Genomic DNA, 24,986 nt, shown 5'->3' on the forward strand with positions numbered 1-24,986 from the left:
AAACAAAAGTCAAAAGTTTGGACACACCTAAACATTTTTACATTTCATATGTTTTCACTACTCTTGTAAATCCTCTCTGAATACATCAAAACTATGAACGAACATGTGGAATGGCCAAAAAAAGTGAAATAACTGAAAACAGGTTTTATATCCTACATTCTTCAAATTATCCACCTTTGAGGTGTCGCCAAACTTTTGGCCAATATTGTATATATACATATATATAAAACTGTTCAAGCTCAGTTGTTGTTGGTTGCGTCTGAAAGCCTAGGTTTACAGAAATTCTAAATATCCATCTTGCCTCCACAGGTGTAGTTTTGGCTTAGCAAAGCAAAAGCCCATTATGAAATACGTTGTAGGATTCTTGTTCATTACATTAATTTTTGTTGTTTGTTTTATTGTTTTACAACTTTTATAGACGATATTTTAACAGCTAGGTCTTTATTTTAAAGGGGAAGTTCAGAATTTTTTACATTAGGCTTTATCTTGGAGTTAGTGGGGGTTTATTTAGTCGTTGGAGTTGATTTGAACAAATTCCGTGCAGTTTGTAAGTTATTTGTTAGTTTCAGGGCTCCAGGGTGGCTAAGCTAGCGCGAGTCAATGGTGGTTGAAATCAACTCCATCGACTAATTAAACCCCCGCTAACTCAAAGATTAAGTCTTATGTGAAAAATTCAATTACATGTGATGACATTTTTTTGTTGTCATTTTTATGTTGAGGCAGCAAAAGGAGAAACATTGGTAAAAAGTAACTGATAAGTTACTTTTAAAATAACTTAGTTACTTTGATAATAAAGTAATCGGTAAATCGGTAGATTACTTTTTTGAGGTGTAATCAGTAATTAAATGACTTTTTTAAGTTATCTGTGACAACATTGGCAACTACCAAGCACAATGTATCATTAGAACACTGGAGTGATGTTTGCTGTAAATGGGCATCTTTACAAACTATGTACAGTGCCTTGCAAAAGTATTCGGCCCCCTTGAACCTTGCAACCTTTCGCCACATTTCAGGCTTCAAACATAAAGATATAAAATTTTAATTTTTTGTCAAGAATCAACAAGTGGGACACAATCGTGAAGTGGAACAAAATTTATTGGATAATTTAAACTTTTTTAACAAATAAAAAACTGAAAAGTTGGGCGTGCAATATTATTCGGCCCCCTTGCGTTAATACTTTGTAGCGCCACCTTTTGCTCCAATTACAGCTGCAAGTCGCTTGGGGTATGTTTCTATCAGTTTTGCACATCGAGAGACTGACATTCTTGCCCATTCTTCCTTGCAAAACAGCTCGAGCTCAGTGAGGTTGGATGGTGTTTGTGAACAGCAGTCTGCAGCTATTTCCACGGATTCTCGATTGGATTCAGGTCTGGACTTTGACTTGGCCATTCTAACACCTGGATACGTTTATTTTTGAACCATTCCATTGTAGATTTGGCTTTATGTTTTGGATCATTGTCCTGTTGGAAGATAAATCTCCGTCCCAGTCTCAGGTCTTGTGCAGATACCAACAGGTTTTCTTACAGAATGTTCCTGTATTTGGCTGCATCCATCTTCCCGTCAATTTTAACCATCTTCCCTGTCCCTGCTGAAGAAAAGCAGGCCCAAACCATGATGCTGCCACCACCATGTTTGACAGTGGGGATGGTGTGTTCAGGGTGATGAGCTGTGTTGCTTTTACGCCAAACATATCGTTTTGCATTGTGGCCAAAAAGTTCAATTTTGGTTTCGTCTGACCAGAGCACCTTCTTCCACATGTTTGGTGTGTCTGCCAGGTGGCTTGTGGCAAACTTTAAACGAGACTTTTTACGGATATCTTTGAGAAATGGCTTTCTTCTTGCCACTCTTCCATAAAGGCCAGATTTGTGCAGTGTACGACTGATTGTTGTCCTATGGACAGACTCTCCCACCTCAGCTGTAGATCTCTGCAGTTCATCCAGAGTGATCATGGGCCTCTTGGCTGCATCTCTGATCAGTTTTCTCCTTGTTTGAGAAGAAAGTTTGGAAGGACGGCCGGGTCTTGGTAGATTTGCAGTGGTCTGATGCTCCTTCCATTTCAATATGATGGCTTGCACAGTGCTCCTTGAGATGTTTAAAGCTTGGGAAATCTTTTTGTATCCAAATCCGGCTTTAAACTTCTCCACAACAGTATCTCGGACCTGCCTGGTGTGTTCCTTGGTTTTCATAATGCTCTCTGCACTTTAAACAGAACCCTGAGACTATCACAGAGCAGGTGCATTTATACGGGACTTGATTACACACAGGTGGATTCTATTTATCATCATCGGTCATTTAGGACAACATTGGATCATCCAGAGATCCTCACTGAACTTCTGGAGTGAGTTTGCTGCACTGAAAGTAAAGGGGCCGAATAATATTGCACGCCCCACTTTTCAGTTTTTTATTTGTTAAAAAAGTTTAAATAATCCAATAAATGTTGTTCCACTTCACGATTGTGTCCCACTTGTTGTTGATTCTTGACAAAAAAATTAAATTTCATATCTTTATGTTTGAAGCCTGAAATGTGGCGAAAGGTTGCAAGATTCAAGGGGGCCGAATACTTTTGCAAGGCACTGTAGATATTGCATTAAAACCAGACGTTTCCAGCTAGAATAGTCGTTTACAACATTAATAATGTATAGAGTGTTTTTCTGATTAGTTTAATGTTATTTCCATTGAAAAAAAAACAGTTTTTCTGTCAAACAGGAGGACATTTCAAAGTGACCCCAAAGTTTTGAACAGTAGTGTATGTACATGTACTGTATATATAAAATAATCGATTCTCTTCTTCTCACATGCCTTCTTTAACAAGGATTTTAGCCCACGTGGTTTTCTACATCACAAAATGTGTAATCATCATTCCAACTTGACATATGAAGTTGAATGACTCATAATGACTAGTATAATCAGAACGCTCCAGTAACCTTTATTTTCTTGTTTATCGGGCAGATAATTTCAGTTCTTGACTTTTAATGGCTCTCAATTAAGGGTGGTGTCGAGACTTTGTACCTTTGCTATCGCTATTATCCCTAAAGAGCAAAATAACGCCCAGGTGAGATTCTTGCTGAAATGGGTCACAATTTATGTGGCAGGTGCTGTGGTAGTTGCGGATGGTGTGACAAACAGAATAAAAATGTGGCTGACAGTTAAGTCAATAAAAGAATCAAGTAGACATGCTTCTTCTAATTAGCACTTAGAAAATGAAAAACATGATAAAGACCTAAAAGGACAAGTTTGGTGGCTTTTGTCAAGCATAATAGCCGACCACTTTGTTGTCAATCGGACGCACTGGTGCTGAAAGCAAATATGTTCAAATACTTTTCATAGTAAATTATTAAACTAGCACTTTCAATGTAAAATGGCTTCTTTGTTCATTTTCATACAACCCGTCAATATAGAAATCCTCATGTACGTCACATGGTGCCGGATCAATTTGGATATTTGGTGGGGTTGTCCCAGACAATATACATTGTAAATATCGCATTTGTTCTTTAGCTGAGTACTGACAGATGAAGTCCTACATGTAAACAATTAGCAGTCCATTCTTCGAGGTCAGCCTCCCCCTTGAGCTTTCATTGTTCCACACTGTCGCCACTCTCTTACAGTACGAGTCCTAAAAATGACTCAAATAAGCATCTACAGTACTTAGTGTGTGTGTGTTGAGGAAATGCTTGAGTCTTTATCTAAATTTAGCCAGCATTTTGCACTACTGTCCAACTGTCACAGGCGGCGGTCACATTTGTGTTTCAGGAAGGAGGCCGGAGGCACGATAACAACACGTTGGTACATCACACGCCCTCCAAAACACTCGGAGGAAGTGAAAACTGCAAAATAGACTCACCGGCCTACGCTTTCAAGGTCTTTTTTGAACAGCGAAATTGTACTGTGTTAGATTCCTAAACTACCATATAGGTAAATAATGCTGCTGCTACTATTTTTGGTGCCCCTGCACTGGTTTAAAGCAACACTTGATAACTTTTCAGTCTGGTCGATTTTAGCGACGCCGGTGGACAAAAGCGGTAGTGTTTTGCCTTAAATGATCCTCTGATTTAAATACATATAGGCTCTAATAAACCACAATTGTTCTCTTGTCCTAAAATATGTTGTAAATAAAATGTAAATAAAATGTTAAATCAATGGCAATATTTTATAATATTTAGTCCATATTTTGACTGTTAGTTGGCGCCATGGTTTGCGGGCTCGCAGTGATGACGTAATTGGTATCTTTCCGAATGTGTAGCGTGTTCAACAATTGCTTATTGCTGCCTAAACTCGCGAAGTAAAATGCCACGATGTACGGTACTGCTTTTGGATGCAATTTCCAGTCAAATGGAAAAAAGGGGAGTGACGTGAGTGGTCAAGGTGGAATTATTATTTTTAGTGAATGAATGTGCATAAGTGGACGCTTCTCCCCCTTTTTGGTCCCTGTATGCATGTATCCTACCCACCACGCGTTACAACTGGCGCCCGAACATTTTTCCTGGATCCTCAGTCAAGTAAGGGTCCCATCGCGTCTGCAATAATGGTTTTGGATCTGTCCATTTATTTTTATTCGTCGGTCCCACAGCAGCTTTTCGGATCAGTCTATTCTGTGGAATCGACGGCCTAATCGCGGCTGCGATATTGCCATGGGATCGGTCTAATTCCTGGATCTTCAAGTGAGTAAAAAACGCGGATTTGGATTAGTATTGTTATCTTTTTTGTTGACTATTCTTCGTGGGAGTTTTCCCCAAATCATACTAAATAATTAAAGCACTATGGCACGCTACAGTGACGTCAGTGACTCTGACATGGACCTTACAACAATGTTGGAGTTCGTCAGGGAATGTGTGTTTGCGTACTGCTGAGCTCCCAAGTGAAGAGTGGTCAATGTGGAAATATTATTTTTTGTGAATAAATGTGCATAAGTGGAAGCTTCTCCCCTTTCTGGTACTTTTATACACGTATCCTAGCTACCACGCGTTACAATGTACAAGATCTGGTCTACACAAGGTGTGCTCTTTGGCCTGTACGGTATGTAAAGCACACGACAGCTCTGGATGCTAACAATCTACATAACTATATTGGGAAAATGTTTGAAAATGCAATATGCTTACCTTGAATATCTGCTAATAAAACCGGAGTTCCCGAATCCCAACAGCATGCACTCTCGCTCCCAACCGGGGTTCCCAACAGGACTCTCTCGCATCACCAGTTTTGCCCAACTTTTGTCTTATCAGGTATTTGCTGCACGCATTTTTCCCTGAAACTCGTCTTGTGAACGACCGACAGTGCTGTCCTGCTCTTCATTTTTCAGATCTGGTTCAAATAGGAAGGGTAGAACTGACGACATGTTGGGAAAGCTAAAGAGTGACAAGCTGGAATTTCGGCATTCGGGGCCAGTGACGTCACGCACTGCGACGTAACAAGAATGGCGACCTATCACTTAAAATAATTTTACAAACTTTATTAAAACAAAAACATTAAGAGGGGTTTTAATATCAAATTATTATAACTCATACTAACATTTATGTTTTAAGAATTACTTGTCTTAAAAATAGAGGATCTCTTTAAGGAAGACTGTGTTTCCCATGAGTAGCAACGCACACCGGAACAGTGTTGTAAAATCATCAATCAATCAAAAATTCATCTCCCGGTTGCCTGCAGATGGATTAAATAACATTTCTGTTTCCAGCGGCTGTTTAAAGGACGAATAGTAATATGGAAATGAAACCAGTTGTGGCTAAACAATAGTATATGACGGTTAGCAACCGTGTGGCTTAGTGTGGCCAACCCTGCCACTCCACCCGAACTTGTCAGCGCTGATGAGTTCAGTTGAGGGGTGGGGTGGGGGTGGGGGGGGGGGTATCACGCCAGCGAGTGAAAGCCGGGTCAGTGCTTACGCTGTATATCCTGGTAGCAGCTTCTGTCCTAATAATGAATGAGGAAAGGGGAAAGTGACATATACCGTAAAGCAGTCGGCACATTTGCAGTTTTTTTTTAGTGTGGCAGGGTTCCTGCCACCCTCCTCAAAGTTGATTAGTGCCAGTGAAAGCAATATAGTCCCCCTCAAGATATAAAAGAGGTGTCAGTCGACATATTATCGCTAATGTTATGAAGATATTTTATAAAGGTTGAAAAGTTACTTAGTGTTGCTTTAAGGAATTTAATGCTAATATTATATCTATGAAAAGTTGAAAATACATAATTTTGTCTTTTATATTCGGTGCCTCCATTTAAAACTGTTATGTGCTGGATTCATTTATCTGTTCTTTGTAAAATTGGGTGAACTGAAATACACTTGTTCGTTTTTTAAAGTCCTTCTTCTCACTGAGTCTTGGTAATTTTTCGTAAAATAGCTATTTTACCAGTAAAAAAAGTAAAGTCGTTCATTTAATGAAATATTTGGTCAATTAATTAACATTAGACGGCTTTCAAAAAGGCATTTCATCGTTGCAGGTGATCTGTGTATTAAGACTACACTACCCATCAGGCCCCGCTTCACCAAGGCCCTCTACGATTGGCTGCTTCGCTCCCCGGCTGTGGCAGCGCGCTGCTGGCGGGGGAGCAACGGGGCTCACTCGGCAGCGGCAGTGGAACCGGTGACGGCGACCATTCTCCCTTCGTCTGGAGAAATGTACGCAGTTTGAAGAGAGCCACTGCCGCATCCCCGACACGACAACACCTTCATTTCCCCCTGGGAAACCATAACACGACAACGGGGGCACGTTTAACGGAGCGATACGACGCATTTCAACGGCGGGAAGCTTCTTCGTCAAAGACCCTCACGAGGTACAAAACGCTACGTTTTTATGTTTTAATTATTTATTTAAACTTCTATGACAATGTGTGTTTTTTTAACGTGTTGTTTCAAACGGTAAAGGGATACGAGCTAAGCTTCAGCGGTGACTTGTTGCCCGTTTCCTCATTATGATTGCAAATGCATTGCGTTGTCATTGAACGCATCATACGTAACCTCCCTTGTGTTTACATTTTGACCATCTAAGTGGGTGGGAGAATATGTCACTCACACCGCTCAATTTGTTAGGTACACCTGCAATACTGATACAGTTAGTGCTGTAACGAGTAATCGGTTAGCTCGAATGATTCAATTAGAAAAAAAAAAATTATCATCAAATGTTGCTGATTCGAGTATTCGTTTAATTAGAGTGGCGTTGTCATTGTTTTTTTTTTTTTTTAATGTTTGCGTCTAGTTTTAATGATTTAGGTGTATGCACTGCCCTCTAGTGGGAACAGTGAATATGACACAACTCATTTGACATGGTGGAATCCAACTGTTCCTTGTTAAGACCAACATAAGATATGGTTTTGTTTGAGCTAACATGTTTATTTTATGCTTGGTAATTAGTTTATTGGTATATTTTGCCGTTTTAATTGTGGGAATTTGTGTTTGAAAGATTTTTCAGTAATATTGTTGAAAAAAAAAGTTTGCATTTTATAGCATTTAAGCAACACGTTAAAACTTCCTAATCCGATTACTCGATTATTCAAACTAACTAGTTGATAGATTAATCGAATACTTAAATAATTGATAGTTGCAGCCCTAGTAATAATATACTGTGACATTACCAGAGTGTATTGACAAATTTGGTGTTTTCATCTTTGCTCTAGCCTGAACACATGATTGGAATGTTGCCACACAGTGTTGTTGTACCTGGAATTGTGACTGTTGAGTGTGCAGTGTGTTTGGCTATTTAAATAGCAATTTAAAATCTTTTTTTATACCCTAAATGTTTTCAAGACCTATACATGGAGGCGACTCTCGGCAGCACATCTTCCCTGCAGCAGTCTCACACACACACACACACACACACACACAAAAAAGATTTAGGTGGATGCACTGCCCTCTAGTGGCAACAGTGAATATGACATAACTCATTTGACATGGTTGAATCCAGCTGCTCCCTGTTAAGACTACCATAAGTTATGTTTTTGTTTGCGCTAACATGTTTCTTTTATGCTTTCGTAATTAGTTTATAGGTACATTTAGCCATTTATTTGTGGGAATATGTGTTTGAACCATTTGTTCATAATATTGTTTTTAAAAAAGGTAGCATTTTAGAGCATTTAAGCAACACATTAAATCTTCCTGATCTGATTACTCGATTATTCGAATTAACTAGTTGATAGATTAATCGACTAATAAATAACAATATACAAATACAATATACTGTGACATGACCAAAGTGGATTAACAACTTTGGTCTTTTCATCTTTGGCCTAGCCTGAGCACATGATTGGAATGTTGCCAAACAGTGTTGTTGTACCTAATATTGTGGTTGGTGGGTGTGTAGTGTGTTTGGCTATTTATTTATTTATTTTAATAGTAATGGAAAAAACCCCATTTTTTTCTACCCTAGATGTTTTCAAAACCTCCTATACATGCAGGCGCCTCACGGCAGCACATCTTCCCTGCCGCAGTCTCACAAAAAAAGTCTCTAGCCCGCACAATTTGCACTTTGTCATCCTGGCTGGCTTTTGCAACTGAGTGCCCTTGTGCTCGTCCAACGTCGTAAAAGAAAGTCCACGTCTCGGGGAATGTTGCTGGACGGCAGCTGGAGGGAATCCGGAGCATGTCGGCATGGAATTAGATGATAGGTTATTATTGCAGCTGTTGCATGTTAAGAGAATGCGACAGCTTCCAAGATTGTCAGCATGAATATTTTGGTTTCCTTAAAACATCTGTGTAACGTTTAAGAACTTCATTGGTGGTTATTTCTTTTTATCGTACGGAAATTTTAGACCACAAGGGCTTTGGAATTGGGTGGCGTTGTCTGTTGGAGACATTTTGACTGGGAGGGGCGAATGAACATTCATCAACTGAAATTATACACAATTATTTTGATTTAAACACGTTGCCAGGTTTTGACTGCTGAGCTCACGGTAAGGCAATGTTTTAATTACTAGCTCCATCTATTGTTGAAGCTGAGAAGTGCAACAGAATGTATGCTGAACTCAAGATTCTTGTGCAGAGAGTCCGAGGGTAACGTAGTACCCGATTCAAGTCTCCAGTCGTTTTATTTTTTTATGGTCGCGTAAACAGTACCTTATTGTACCTCACAGTATCTCATTTTGACTTTATTTTATTAATATGACTGTTCTAGTGCTGCAACGATTAATCGATTAACTCGCGTATTCAATTAGAAAAAAATATTGGAATTAAATTTTGTTGCTTCGAGTATTCGTTTAATAAAAGTGACGTTGTAATGGTTTATTTTGAAAGTGTTTGCATTTAGTTTTATTGATTAGGGTGGATACACTGCCCTCTGGTCTGCCTCTGTTCACATGGCTGAATCCAACTGCTCTCTGTTAAGACCAATGTAAGCTAAGTTTTTGTTTGAGATAATGTTTTTTAATGCATTCAGAATTTAGTTTATAGGTGTATTTAGCCATTTTTGTGGGAACATATGCCTGAACCATTTGTTAAGACCATTGTAAAAAAAAAAATTATAGCATTGAAGCTAGCGGACTTTTTCTATGTAAGTTAGCCAAATTTTCTTTTGTTGTACATAGATCCTCATTTAAAAAAAAAATATATATATATACCGTTTGAGGCTCAGCTGAGGTATTTTAATTTTTCATATTCCTTATCCGATTACTCGATTATTCGAACTAACTAGTCCAACGATTAATTGACTACTAAAATATTCGATAGCTGCAGCCCTAGACTGTTCTGACCTTTGGCAAAAGGTGTATTTGATTATAATGTTGAATTTTGTTTTATGAGTTATGCTTTTATCATAGACTTCCTAATGATATTGACGGGACACATTCTCCAGACACTGCGCCTCGCCTTCAAGTAGGGGGCTGTCCCACACTTCGCTTCAGTCGGTCGCAGTTACTCAAACACATGCAACGATCCGAAGCCGGATTTAGGTTGAAAAAGTACGAAAGCTGTACCGCATACAAACAGGAAGGATTGTCTTAGGAGTAATTTGTTTTAGGATTCAAGGTAATTATTATATTATTCGTACCATGCATGCATTTTGAAACGTGAAAAAAAAAATCAATGGGAGATATTAGCCGCTACAGCATTAGCATTATAATTGGCAATATTTACGTAAAATTAATGCCAACTGCCTGTTAAATAATTCAGGGATTTAAGCATTTATTCACAAAAATTTTCAACGTAAAAAGCTCTTTGTTGTACTTAGGGGGCTGCCACAGTGACTAAACTAGCAGCACATTCGACATATTTACATAAAATAAATGCTAACTGCCCAATTTTTATGCTTTTAACCAAGAATCGAGATAGTTTTACGTCCATATCTATAAAGAATTCAGGGATTTAAGCATTTATTTACAAGAATTTTCAACGTAAAAAGCTCTGTGGTGATAAGGCAGCGCCGCAGAGGCTCAAAGACTAGCAGCACATTTGACATATTTACGTAAAATAAATGCTAACTGCCCGTTTTTTTGCTTTGAACCAAGATGCGAGACTGTTTTACATCCATATCTATAAAGAATTCAGGGATTTAAGCATTTATTCACAGGAATTTTTAACGTAAAATAAATAAATTAAAATACATGAGCTTAGCCGCAAACAGTATTATAAATAAATGAGGATCCAAGTACAATGAAAAAAAACAATTGACTAACTTGAATAGCAAAAGTCAGTTAGCTTAAATACTATAAAATTCTAATGTTTGATTTATTTATTTATGTTTTTTTACAATGTGCTTAAGAAATCGTTCAAACACATAATCCCACAAAAGAAACAGCTACCGTAAATTTAACTGTTGCATAAAAAAAACCTATTCGCTTAAAGAAAAACTTACCTTATGTTGGTCTTAACAGGAAGCAGCTGGATTCAGTCATGTTAAATGAGATGTCATATTGACTGTTGGGCCAGAGGGCAGTCTATCCACCTGAATCAATAAAACTAAACGCAAACACTGTCAAAACAAACCATTACAAATCTACTCTAATTAAACGTATACTAGAAGCAGCAACATTTGATTCGAATAACTCGAGTTAATCGATTCATCGTTGCAGCATTATCGCACATGAAGACGAGCGCACGCACACACACGAGGTAGCATTAGCTACCATGAAGAAATCGCACAGCCGAGTGAGAGAGAGAGAGGGGAAAGACTACAGCTTAGGTCACTGTCTGGCTAGGACTTAGCTCCAACGTCTCCAACGTCACGGCAAGGACATTACAGTGACGTACGATACATGTTTTTGGACAGTTATTTTGAGATTTAGGGGTACTCAATGGGTTAATTCCGACTTACGCTGAAATTCGGGTTACGTCAGAAGCGTAGGAACGGAACTCCTTCATACGCCGGGAACTACCTGTGTTCTTATTTTACTGCTAATCAATACTGGGGCTGAAGTTTGGACACTCTTGGACTATAAAAATGGAATTTAATGCATTTAAATGCGGCCAGTGACTGAGGAAAATTTGGTAAATCATGACAAACGGGAAAAAAAATGCTTATTCGCTAAGAGAACGTGATTACACGTAAAGTAAGACTGATGAGGAAGATGAAAATGGAGGAGAGCAGTTGTAATAATAAAAAGAGGGTATTGATCTTCATCGCCGGGGCCGCTGACCTTCTGAGAATTGATTGGTCGTTTGTAGCGGACGGCGCAAAGGCCACTTGGCAAGCGTTCCCGGATCCCATTTGCAGTAGCCAGACCGGCACATCCCGAAGCCGCAAAGGGAAACCGAACTGACCTGGTGCGTTTAAAGGCATTTCAAATGTTAAAACCTCAAATGTCACGCAGTGCTAATTAAAGGTAGACTCGTTCGTCCTGATGCATTCCTGTCCGCGGGGAGCCTCTGAAGACAACGCTCGTACTCTCACTGTGTGTTCACGGCGAGTAAACGCGGTGGATGCGATTACCGAGATTGCTCCGGGGACGCGCTTGCGGGAAATCAAGAGTCCCTCTTCTGCGGCGGACGTCGTCGCTGCACGGAAAACACTGACGGCTTCATGCCTCCATCTTATTTGTTGGATATACAGTTTATCACAAAAGTGAGTACCTCTCGTTAGGAGTGGGAACCTCTTGTTACCTCACGATACAATATGATTTGCGATACAAAGCTCACGATAACGATGATCTAATTATCGATACATTGGTCAGGAAATCATTCAAGGATATTCTACAAACAACTAATAAACAGAAAAACAAGCTTCTGCTGTGAATTGGAATGAGTTTATCACTAGTAGACGTCCAATCCATTTGAACTGGGAGGGATGGCGGCGAATGAACGAATGTTCATTCGCCGCCATCCCTCCCAGTCTATCGCCGTCATTGGCAGCCAATGCCAGGCAATGAGGTAATTTTGGGCCATTTAAGGTCATTTACCTGTTGATTTTCAGTTATTTCTTGTTGATTTTGGGGTATTTAATGGGTCACTTTCTGTTGATTTTGAGTTACAGAACAGAAAGTGTCCTGGGAATCACCCAAATGATTAGGTAGTGACTCAAACTCAACAGGAAATGACCTGTAAACGAACAGCAAGTGACCTGTAAATGCCCCGAAAAATCAGACGGAATGACTGCGAATGCTCTGGTGTCGAATTAGAGCTGCAACGATTCATCGATTAACTCGAGTATTCGATTAGAAAAAAAGATTCAAATAAAATTAAAGTGGCGTTGTAATGGTTTGTTTTGAAAGTGTTTGCATTTATTTCCATTGATTTGGTTGGATACATGGCCCTCTAGTCTACCTCATTTCACATGGCTAAATCCATCTGCTCCCTGTTAAGACCAATATAAGCTAAGTTTTTGTTTGAGCTTGTGTAATTTAGTTTAAAGGTATATTTAGCCATTTTTTGTGGGAATATGTGTCTGAGCCGTTTGTTAAGAGCATTGTAAAAAAGCGTTAGCATTTTATAGCATTTAAGCTAGCAGACTATGCAAGTTAGTCAATTGTTCTTTTGTTGTACATAGATCTTTTTTTTGTATATCGTGTGAGGCTCAGCTCAGGAATTTTAATTTTTATGTTCCTTATCCGATTACTCGATTATTCGAAATGAGTAGTTCATCGATTAATCGGCTACTAAAATAATCGATAGCTGCAGCCCTATTTGGAATGAACGAACGAACGTTCCCAGGGTTCCCAGGTTTTTTTTTAAAACTCTGATACCTTTTCAAAACGATATCTCGATTCTTGGCAGGAGCATATCGATAACCTTTTGGGATACAAAGTATCTCGGTATATCACCATTTCGATATTTTGTCACACCCCTATCTCTCGTATTTCTGCAGATATTTAAGTATGTGTTTGTTATAGGACAACACTAACAAAATGACACCTTGACACAATGAAAAGTGGTCTGTGTGCAGCTTATATAATAGAGTTAATTTATTCTCCCCCCAAAATAACTCAAAATATAGCCATTAATATCTATACCCCTGGACAAAAAGTAAGTACAACCCATAGAAACTACGTACATTCCTAAATGTCCAAATTGAGTACTGCCTGTCATCTTCCCTCCAAAATGTTATGTGACTCGTTACAGGAATGCTGTCAGAATTGCTTCAGAGATTGAAGAGGTGGGGGGTCAGCCTGTTAGTGCTCAGACCATACGCCGCACTCTACATCAAATTGGTGTGCATGGCTGTCACCCCAGGAGGAAGCCTCTTCTGAAGACAGTACACAAGAAGACAGTACTCAATTAGGACATTTAGGGATGTAGTTTCTAAGGGGTGTACTCACTTTTAGGCCAGGGGATTAGATACAGTGGGGCAAATAAGTATTTAGTCAACCACTAATTGTGCAAGTTCTCCCACTTGAAAATATTAGAGAGGCCTGTAATTGTCAACATGGGTAAACCTCAACCATGAGAGACAGAATGTGGAAAAAATACCCAGAAAATCACATTGTTTGATTTTTAAAGAATTTATTTCCAAATTAGAGGGGAAAATAAGTATTTGTTCAATTCCAAAAGTTCATCTCAATACTTTGTTATGTACCCTTTGTTGGCAATAACTGTGGCCAAACGTTTTCTGTAACTCTTCACAAGCCTTTCGCACAATGTTGCTGGTATTTTGGCCCATTCCTCCGTGCAGATCTCCTCTAGAACAGTGATGTTTTGGGGCTGTCGTTGGGCAACACGGACTTTCAACTCCCTCCAAAGATTTTCTATGGGGTTGAGATCTGGAGACTGGCTAGGCCACTCCAGGACCTTGAAATACTTCTTACGAAGCCACTCCTTTGTTGCCCTGGCTGTGTGTTTGGGATCATTGTCATGCTGAAAGACCCAGCCACGTCTCATCTTCAATGCCCTTGTTGATGGAAGGAGATGTTCACTCAAAATCTCTCGATACACGGCCCCATTCATTCTTTCCTTTACACAGATCAGTCGTCCTGGTCCCTTTGCAGAAAAACAGCTCCAAAGCATGATGTTTCCACCCCCATGCTTCACAGTGGGTATGGTTTTCTTCGAATGCAATTCAGTATTCTTTCTCCTCCAAAAACGAGAACCTTTGTTTCTATCAAAAAGTTCTATTTTGGTTTCATCTGACCATAACACATTGTCCCAGTCCTCTTATGGATCATCCAAATGCTCTCTAGCGAACCACAGACGGGCCTGGACGTGTACTGAGTTCAGCAGGGGGACACGTCTGCTTGTCATTTTCCCTCCAAAATGTCATGTGACTCGTTACAGGAGTGTTGTCAGCATTGCTGCAGAGATTGAAGAGGTGGGGGGGTCAGCCTGCACTCTACATCAAATTGGTGGGCATGGCTGTCACCCCAGGAGGAATCCTGTTCTGAAGACAGTACACAAGAAAGCCCGCAAACAGTTTGCTGAAGACATGTCAACAAAGCACATGGATTACTGGAACCATGTCCTATGGTCTGATAAGACTGGCGGGCTTTCTTGTGTAGCGTCTTCAGAAGAGGCTTCCTCCTGGGGTGACAGCCATGCACACTAATTTGATGTAGAGTGCGGCCTATGGTCTGAACAAGAACAGGTTGACCCCCCACCTCTTCAATCTCTGCAGCAATGCTGACAGCACTCTTGTAACGAGTCACACGACATTTTGGAGGGAAAATGACAAGCAGTACTCAATTTGGACATTTAGGGATGTACGTCGTTTCTATGCGATGTATTTATAGTTAGTTAGTCATTTTGTCCGTGTTGTCCCATGAAAATATATGCTTAAATATCTGCAGAAATGTGAGGGGTGTACTCACTTTTGTGATACACTGTATTATGATTTTAACAAAGAAATAGCATGCAGCATTTGCCTTCTCTTTGAATTAGCTTGAAAGTGAACAGACATTAAATTGTCTTTCAATAGAAACATGTTCATTGAACAGATAAATGTTTACAAAACTCTATGCTACATATATTAGATAATTGAAATTATCTTCACTATTTATTGAAATGGACTTGAAATTGCCATTAACAGTGTTAGAACTTCCAATTTAAAATGAGAGGAAAAAATTCTAAACTAAATATTTTTCCTGTTCACAGAAACACATACATATGGTATTAAATTGGTGGTAAATTTGAGCACTAGTTGTCTTTTTCAGCATTTATAAAATTTTGTTTTCAATATAGCTGATGTTTTTTTTTTTTTTTTTAAAAGATTTTTTCGTGCGTAAAGAACCGACTACAGTATTTATCTGCTCTCGTTTCAAATGGCTTGTTCGGTTTCATGCAAAAGAACCACTGCCTAGCTGCGTTAGCACCACCAGTGTAACAAGGAGAAAGATCATTCCGCCTCCTTGCACTCACACAAAAGTAGTGTCAATCATGCCGGGGAAAGAAAAAAATACGCAAGAAGTCCGACAACAACAAAAAAACATACAAATAAAGCACATCTTACCACCTCATGTTATTGCACGTGTAGTACTTGGGAATGTGTAAGAAGCGCTGGCATCTTGAGAATGTCAACTAAGGACAGTATGCTGACGGACCGTCAAACCGGTGTAGCTGAAGACGTCATAAAATGCTAACATTAAGGAGGAATAGCATTGAAAGGCTTTTTTTTTTCCAAACCAATTTAGCATTGCTAAGGGATTATTTAAAGCAGGGGTGCCCAATCCCGGTCCTCGAGAGCCCCTATCCAGCTTGTTTTCCATGTCTCCCTCCTCTAACACACCTGAATCAACTAATCAGGATCGTTATCAGGCTGCTGCAGAGCTTGCTGATGAACTGATCATTTGATTCAGGTCTGTTAAAGGAGGGAGACACGGAAAACATGCTGGATAGGGGCTCTCGAGGACCGGGATTGGGCACCCCTGATTTAAAGCAACACTTAACATTTCAGTTTCGGTCGATTTTAGCGATGCCCTTAAGTGCATGTGACACGAAAAAGCATGTTTATTTCATAATACACGCGGTATTTTATGCTCCTGAATGATATGGACCGCTTGGATGTGTGTGGAAGCGATCGCTATATTTATTTAGTTTTTTTGACTCCCGTGCCATGAAAATGAGTGACTTCCGGCAACAGTCTCGAGTTGAGAAAGAGGGCGAAGTGACGTGTACGGATGAAGGTGTCCTCTTCACTATACAGCCGTACTGTTGTATGAGGACTAAGGATTCAGCTGATTTTGCGGATTAATACGTTTTTCGCCTCATGCCAGCCAAACGGCTGCAGAAAAATCTTGCTGTATGAGAGAGAGGCATGTGCGCCTTTTTGGAGTTTCAAAAGGTTCCCATTCACCGGTGGATATAGGCCAAAACAAGCCCTACTACTGTGGGACCATGGGAGTTACGAGGAAGTGAGTAAAGATCTTGTTTTGTATAATGTCAAACACGAATACAGCGATTACAAAGTAAACACTATAAACTTTCTTTAAATAAAGGACTACAGTGGTACCTCTACATACGAATTTAATTCGTTCCAGGACCTTGTTTGTAAGTCGAAATGGTCGTATGTCGAGCAGGATTTTCCCATAGGAATACATTATAATTCCATTAATTCGTTCCAAAGCCTAAAAACATACACTAAATTCTTAATAAATACTGCTGGCACTGTTACAAATGGCAATTAAACATAGAAAAACAAATAAGTTATAAATAAATAAGTCAGAATAATATAATAATAAGAAGAATAATTAATAATTATTCCTGTAAATAATGTAACGAATGGGATTCTAATATGGCGGACACTTTTTACTGTCCCTGAACGCACCGCGAAGCTGACGTCTCAGTGAGATAGGTCGGTGCGGTAGAGATAATACTTTCGTTTTCTTGAGAGCAGTCAACTGCTTAAGACAATGGGCGTTTTGTGTTGGATAAGTTCTTAAATAAATGATAAAAACGTGACGAAGCTGGCGATTTCCTTGGCAATGTTACCACAATAATAATTGTCACCTTAACTTATAAATAGTGGCGAACGGTGGTCGGAAGAGGACCATGGAGCTGTATTGTTGAGCCAGTTCAGGGACGCGCACCCCAAGCTCATATTTTTCTATAACTTGCATCTTCATTTCAAAGGTAAGCATCACCTTTTTCCTTGTTTCTCCAACTGTATCAACTTTTTTTGAAAACTGTGTTGATTTCTCACACAAGAAAATCCACCGTGCGTTCGTTTGCAGTGCTGTCATGTCGTCGTATTTCGAGCAACTCGTCGGATGTAGAAACAAATGGCGGCTCAAATTTTACGTCGGATGTCGAAAAGATCGTGTGTCGAAGTGATCGTATGTAGAGGTACCACTGTACTTACGTTTGATCATTGATAGGCATGTAAAAAGCTCTCCTCATGCACATTAGCTGCACAACAACTGCAGCTGCCCTCCTCCGGGGAACGAGCTGTAAATTAATCTCCGCCGGGCGGTTTGCCGATCCGCGAAGACAATCGACAACCCGCTCGTCATGTCAAATAATCTGGGCTAGTTATGTGTGATTTACCGCTTCGAAGACTTTGAAAGATCACTCGGTTCGGGTTAGCATGTCGGCTAGCTGTCACGCCTCTTGGGTTGTTTACATTCTCCGAAGCCAGGGAAGGGAAATGACATATGTCCGATTTAGGTGTCATAAAATATCGTTCGGGAGGTGCGACAGTAAAGGTGAAGTCCACAGTTTTGACCATTATGGAGTAATTTTGCCATGTCGTCCTGAATAAGTGCATTTTTATGATTTCATATTCCATTTAGCACACGTCTCATTTTCCTCGTTCTGAATAGTTCCCCCTCGATGGGCTGACTGGTCCTTCTCAAGCCATTTATTTAGCTATTTGGGAAAAATACTTGGATAAAAAGAATATTCTGTAAAAATATTGGAGTAGAGAGACAAACAATGACGTTTTGCGGCTCTTATCGTCGCGTTTTCCTTGTTCTGAATAATTCCCCCTCAATGGGCTGAATAGTAAACCCGATGAGCCCAGTCTCCCGCTGACGTCATCCACCTGTTGGGGACGCTAGAGCCATATAGTGGTAGGCGTGGCTAACCGGCAGATTAAAAGACTAATTTCTCGTTATCCGCGCTTTGCTAAATTGTTGTATATAGTCGAATCGCCTCAAAATATGATTTTAATTCACATAATAATGCTATTTAAGACTTTTTTTCTCCTATCGTATGCTCTTTAACCCTGTCAGAATAACTTAGAGCAGTGGTCCCCAACGTTTTTTGCACCACGGACCTTTTTGACAAAGGCATTTTTTTCCACAGACCGGCAATATGTGGCATAAATTGACAGTAAATATAAAATAACACGACGGGGCTAAAAACGAACATTAAGTGCAGGGAAAATGTAACTCTCTGTACGCTGAATCAACCTTTTTTAACAACGGCCTCTCTAGTCGCAAGCATAATGTGTTATCCCTAATTGTAAAAGGTTTCTTGGCTTTAGCAATACAGTTCACCACAAGGTATGATGCTCTCAGTGCATTCGCTTTTGTTGCTTCGTTTGCTAGCTTTTAGCCAAATATTATGCAGAATAGACTTGGTTGTAGGCTCTTCTTCTGGCTCTGCAAGTGGCCGTTTCCCTGTAAAAAAGCTGTCCAAACACGTCGCCTGCCGCAGCGCACAGCCAACAGCAGCTAACGTTACTGTTTACATTGACTGGGCTGCAAACACGCCAGTAATGGCGGCAAACCACTAGAGGGCTAAGTACACACATCTCTACTCTGATTAGTATAGCTGTGTCAAGAGGCACAGGCCAGATTGTGGTCGTTAAGAAATGATTCATTATTTCTCTGTGGCAGCGTAGCAAATGCGCCATGGACCGGTACCGGTCCCCAGCCCGGTGGTTGGGGATCACTGACTTTGAGGGTCATTTGAGTAACAGTTAGACCCTGCGGGAATGAAGTTATATTGCGCAAAAATCTTAAAAAATACTCGATTCTTCGCTAATTTTAAATTTTGTCAATTTCTTATGTGTACATATGTCAAAAATAGGGCTGCCACGATTAATTGAGTTGAATACATTTGAAATTGAAATGAACAGAATAGAAATGACTTGAACTTGGCTGCTTACTCGGAATATTTATGTGGTGTTTTTTCATCCCTCTGCTGTGGATTGAAATGAATTTATCAGTAGCACACCTCCAATCCATTTTGACTAGGAGGGTGGCAGCGAATAATCATCCGTTCATTTGCTGCCAACCCTCCCACTTCAAACGGATGGGACATCTACCGCCGTCAATGGCAGCCAATTTTTTCTTCTGTCATTTCTTTTATATTTAAAATGGGAAAAATGTAAATATCTTGATTTCTGTTGTCCCTGATAAAAGCAGATGATTATTCCTAATAGATTTTTTTCCATATTGCACAGCACAAAAATATTCTAATTGTTAATCTACGTTGTCTCAAAAAGAAAGTTATAGTGTGTGGCAATGCACTGTGAAATCATTGCATAATAATACACTGTAATTAAAACAATACCTCTTTGCCTTGGAGGGGATTCAAAAATGATCCAGCCAAAGAAAATGGCTGTTAGTAAAGAGTTTAGGCGAGAGTTTTGTAGCCATAACCGCACGCTGCCTTCAAAAGAAGAAAAAAAACGGCGCCCCGCTGCTTGAAGAAATCGCTGCAGACAGGAAGTAAGGCGATTGGTCCATTTCGGGAGACATCCTGCTGAGTCGGCATTTCCCCGAAGGAGAGAGAGGGAAAGTCGCCCAGGGGGAAATCCAAAGCGTCTTAATCCCAATGGAAGCATGTCACCAGAAACGCAAACCTTTCTTTGTTTTTTTATCTTAACCCGTATTTGTTTCCTCTTATAATGCCCTGTAAAGGGCCATTTTACTACAACACATGATTCCCAACACCTGACCGCATAGACATAAAACCATGCTTCTTTCATACATGCTCAAATTTAGTAGCAAACTATCATATCAAGGAAACAGTGTTGTTTTTGGCAGCCCTTTAATTCCATTCCGAAAAAACGTATTAGTCATCATATTTTAGTAATTTCAAAATGTGTTTGTCTTCATCCAGTTTTCGTTAACAAAAATTCAGCCTAATTTTGTCCAGCTTAAGTTGATGATTACTCATTTTATTTTGTCAAATTCAATACTTTAAGTTAGTGCTGCAACGATTAATTAACACTTAATTGAAGTGGCGTTGTAGTGGTTTGTTTTGAACGTGTGCATTTAGTTTTATTGATTTGGATGCATACACTGCCCTTTAGTGGCAACAGTGAATATGACATAACACATTTCGCATTGCTGAATCCAGCTGCTCCCTGTTAAGACAAACATAAGCTCAGTTTTTGTTTGAGCTAATGGTTTTTTAATGCATTCGTAATTTAGTTTTTAGGTATATTTAGCCATTTTTTTGTGGGAATATGTGTTTGAACGATTTGTTAAGCGCATTGTAAAGAAAAAGTCGGCATTTCATTGAACTAAACCTAGCGGACTTTTGCTATGTGAGTTAGCCAATTGTTCTTTTGCTGTACTTAGATCCTTGTTTGTTTTTTACAGGGAGTCCGAAGATAACGACGTACCCGATTCAAGTCTCCAGTCGTCTTATTTATTTTTTTATGGTCGCGTAAACAATACCTTATTGTACCTCACAGTATCTAATTTTGACTTTATTTTATTGATATGACTGTTCTAGTGCTGCAACGATTAATCGATTAACTCAAGTATTCGATTACAAAAAAATATTCGAAATTAAATTTTGTTGCTTCGAGTATTCGTTTAATAAAAGTGGCATTGTAATGGTTTATTTTGAAAGTGTTTGCATTTAGTTTTATTGATTTGGGTGGAGACACTGCCCTCTGGTCTGCCTCTGTTAACATGGCTGAATCCAACTGCTCCCTGTTAAGACAAACATAAGCTCAGTTTTTGTTTGAGCTAGTGGTTTTTTTAATGCATTCGTAATTTAGTTTTTAGGTATATTTAGCCATTTTTTTGTGGGAATATGTGTTTGAACGATTTGTTAAGCACATTGTAAAGAAAAAGTCTGCATTTCATTGAACTAAAGCTAGCAGACTTTTGCTATGTAAGTTAGCCAATTGTTCTTTTGTTGTACTTAGATCTTTGTTTGTTTTTTTTAATACCCTTTGAGGGTCAGTTCAGGTATTTTAATTTTTTATGTTCCTTGTCCAAATTCTTGATTATTTGTACTGACTTGTTCACCGATTAATCAACCACTAAAATAATCGATAGCTGCAGTCCCTCATATAGTCCAAAAATAAAGCTATAAATAAAGGTTAGCAACTATTTCTTATATACATTAACAGACAAGTACATATTGAGCACATATTTTAGCGTCTACGTGGACGACGTTACTTGAAAAAAGTTGTCCGAGAGTTTAAAACAATGCTCACCACGCTAAATGCTAATGCTAAGGTGAAGGCAAATGCTACGCTAATGCTATGAGTTACATGTAGTGTGTGAATATCACTCAGCATAGACCTTCAAAGGCTAAAGCAACATTGCATATTCTCTCTTACAAAGATAAGAAGAAAAATCCTACCTAGTGTTTCAAAACAAGCAAATCTGGAGCCTGGAGAGGACACCGGTGAGTGTGTATGTGTTTGGGGGCCGCAGCAGGCCACATGAGTGACATGACCAAACACTGCTATGATGCAGGCTAACTATACATACAATGAGAAAATGTCACACATTGTGAACATATCGTCGTCGTCTCGTCAGATGAAAACTGGAATTTGTCTCGTTATGTTTTAGCCTCCCAGGACACGTTTTGCTTGGAAATGCTCGGAGAAGTCTGTTTTTGTGGGACACCTGGAAAATGCCAAACTGGCCGTTTAAAAAGAAAATATTAGAATTTCTTCGTCTTTCCAGGCATGACTTCTTGAGACTTTTTGTGGGTCTCGTCATGTTCAACCTGCTTGCTACATTTCATGTTGGTAACTCAAACTGGCTTAGGATGCTGAATTTCCAAAGAATCCCATTACAAAGCACGCTCAGCTACTAATTAATCGGATTTATAACGGACTGAAAGCATGCTTGAAACAATGATTTGCTTGTGTTAATGACCAGCTTAGAGGCTTTATTTAACAACGTTTATGCTTGACTTTGACCCGTGACTCTTTCTTCCCCCGCTCATTGCTTTTCAATCGTCAGCGTCGGTTCTGCTTCATTGTTCCTTTTGATTTGAATAAATGAGAAAACGTCTGCCTGTCGGGCAGCCTCACAATAAACGCTTGCTACTATATTCGCTTCCTTCGCTGCTTTTGTATGCTAAATGCAGGAAGAGACGGATGGGGAATTCCAAATGGCTTCCCTCCCGTTTAGCTTACATCGTATGAAAATATGAAGTTTTGCTTTATATGCAATATCTTACACACGCGCTGCCTTGTGGCAATAAAAAATTCAGCCCCCGAAGTCTGTTTGAGTTAGCTACATGAAATTTGGTGGACTTGTCTATCATGAGTAGAGCTACAAAAAAGTCTCAGTAAGCAATGCCTGGAAAGACACGGGAAGTTGGCCATTTTGGTTGGGAGTAACTATCCACAGGTTATTTTAACTATTTAAAGCAGTCCATTGATTTGCTTCCAAAATTCAGCCCCCGAAGCCAATTTGACTTGGCTTCATGAAATTGGTAGGCATGTCTATCATGAATAGACCTACAAAAAAGTCTCAAGAAGCCATGCCTGAAAAGACACAGGAAGTCGGCCATCATGATTTCAAGCAACTATCCATGGGTCGTTTTTGGCTATTTAAGCTAGTCTTTGAATTGTTTAAAAATTCATCCCCCAAAGCCAATTTGATTTAACTTGATGAAATTTGGTACGCATGTCTATCATGAGTAGACCTACAAAAAAGTCTCAAGAAACCATCACTGAAAAGATACATGAAGTCACCAATTTTAATATAAAACAACAATTCATTGATTAATTTGGCTTTTTAAAGTAGTCCTTTCAATTGTTTAAAAATTAAGCCCCCAAAATCAATTTGACTTGGTTTCATGAAATTTGGTACGCATGTCTATTAAAAGTAGACATTCAAAAAAGTCTATGAAGCCATGACTGAAAAGACACAGGAAGTCGGCAATTTTGACTTAAAGCAACAATCCATTGATTATTTTGGCTTTTCACAGTCGTACTTTGAATTGTTTAAAAATTCAGCCCCTGATGTCAATTTGACTTTTCTTCATGAAATTTGGTACGCATGTCTATCATGAGTAGACCTACAAAAAAGTCTCAAGAAGTCATGCCTGAAAAGACATGGGAAGTCGGCCATTTTGGTTTGAAGTAACAATCTACAGGTTATTTTGACTATTTAGGCAGTCCTTTGAATTGTTTAAAAATTCAGCCCCAAAAGCCAATTTGACTTAGCCTCATGAAATTTGGTACGCATGTCTATCATGAGTGGACCTAGAAAAAAGTCTCACGAAGCCATGCCTGAAAGAACACGACAAGTCGGCCATCTTGATTTTAAGCAACGATCCACAGGTCATTTTTTGATATTTCGCGGTCCCTTAAAATAAAAATAAAAAATTCAGCCCCTGAAGCCAGTTTGAGTTAGACATGGCTACCCAATTTCATGTTACTGTCACAAATAGACGTGCAAAAAAAGTAAGGAAGCCATTTGGAAATGAAACGGGAAGACTGCTAGTTGGGTTCAATCCAGCCATTTTCGCTATTTCCTTATGTCTTTACACATAAGCACACAAACACACACCGAGATCAATATTGTCCCAAAGCTGCCACACTCATCACTTAGCGTGGCCTTGGCGGGTCGTTAAACCCACTGTACACAGAAAGGAACAAAGCTAATGACTTTGTGTAGCCTTGTAACACACACACAGAAGCCCACACAGTCGCGCGCCAACAGACGTTGCCAGTTGTTTCCAGCTGTTCATTCCCTTCACTCGTCCACTAAAACAGAAGCAATGCAGTGATTGTAACCCGCAAACCGTCCCCAAACACCCACCCCATCCGCGTTTGCCAAACAATAGCAGCGCTGTTCCAGAAACCACATCACATTTGTCCCTTATGTCTCCAATCCAGTCTTAGACGAAACGCTCGATCCTTTCAAAAATGTCCGCTCAAAGAAACGACAACAAAAGACTTTGAACACTTCATAATACAGTTGTTTTCATGCTATAAATTGTTGTAGAATAACAGCGATAACAACATACTTTAGTTCATTATTTTTTAAGATTAAATATATATATATATATATATATATATATATATATATATATACAGTGGTACCTCTACATACGATCGCTTCGACACACGAACTTTTCGACATCCGACGTAAAATTTGACTCGCCATTTGTTTCTACATCCGACGACATGCTCGAAATACGACGACAATGGCAGCACCGCAGACGAATGCACGGCGGATTTTCTTGTGTGACAAATCAACACAGGTTTCAGAAAAGGTTGGTACAGGTGGTGAAACAAGGAAAAATTTGATGCTTACCTTCGAAATGAAGATGCAAATGACAGAAAAATATGAGCGTGGGGTGGGCATCCGTGAAATGGCTCAACAATACATCTCCACGGTCCTCCTCCGACCATCGTTCGCCAGTCTTTATAAATTAAGCTGACAATTCTTATTGTCTCCAAAGAAATCGCCAGCTTCGCCACGTTTTCATCATTTCTTTTACAACTTATTCAACACAAAACGCCTGCTGTCAGCCGCAAATG

General features: G+C 39.5%; 1 protein-coding gene across 1 annotated transcript in view; it reads left to right on the forward strand.

Annotated features, from left to right (window-relative positions):
- Positions 1-6,498: 6,498 nt before the first annotated feature.
- Positions 6,499-24,986, forward strand: part of pag1 (phosphoprotein membrane anchor with glycosphingolipid microdomains 1) — a 38,938-nt gene continuing 20,450 nt past the window's right edge. Inside the window, exon 1 of the mRNA XM_057827826.1 lies at positions 6,499-6,771. The gene's annotated coding sequence lies outside the window, so the exon portion shown is untranslated. The remainder of the gene's footprint in view (positions 6,772-24,986) is intronic.

This window comes from Corythoichthys intestinalis, chromosome 22, assembly GCF_030265065.1.
Source record: "Corythoichthys intestinalis isolate RoL2023-P3 chromosome 22, ASM3026506v1, whole genome shotgun sequence".
Classification (NCBI taxonomy): domain Eukaryota; kingdom Metazoa; phylum Chordata; class Actinopteri; order Syngnathiformes; family Syngnathidae; genus Corythoichthys; species Corythoichthys intestinalis.